Source organism: Lethenteron reissneri, chromosome 61 (genome assembly GCF_015708825.2).
Source record: "Lethenteron reissneri isolate LAM-NWPU_2019-01 chromosome 61, ASM1570882v1, whole genome shotgun sequence".
In the NCBI taxonomy this organism is placed as follows: domain Eukaryota; kingdom Metazoa; phylum Chordata; class Hyperoartia; order Petromyzontiformes; family Petromyzontidae; genus Lethenteron; species Lethenteron reissneri.
Window position 1 is genome coordinate 1865671 of NC_083839.1, and position 528 is coordinate 1866198.

Sequence of the window (528 nt, forward strand, 5' to 3'; positions counted from 1 at the left end):
TTCCCTTCTACGTGACTTTACCGAAAGAACCAAGAAGACGAATGATAATTGTTTTTTTACCCTTTTATCTGGCAACAAAATTGACACCTTTTTTTTACGAGGAGTCATGTTTGCATAGACCACAATACCTGCAGTCATAATGCAAAAAAACATAACTCTGATAATATATGCACTGTCCTTGAAGTTGATTGGTCCACACCCGAGACAGCTTTCCTTAGAGCCTCGTCTCACATGGGTTGGACCAGATGACGCCAAAAGGCGCACAACTCAAAGACAATGCACCATCAGAGTATGAGAGCTCGGGGTAAGCATTTACACCATTGGTACCTCATTTGCCAGTAAAAAATATGATAATTGTTTTTTTACCCTTTTATCTGGCAACAAAATTGACACGTTTTTTACGAGTAGTCATGTTTGCATAGACCACAATACCTGCAGTCATAATGCAAACAAAACAGAAGATTGTTAATTGTTCACGCGACAACGGGGCGAGAGGCAGAGACGCAAACTCCAAACACGCCGGCAGAG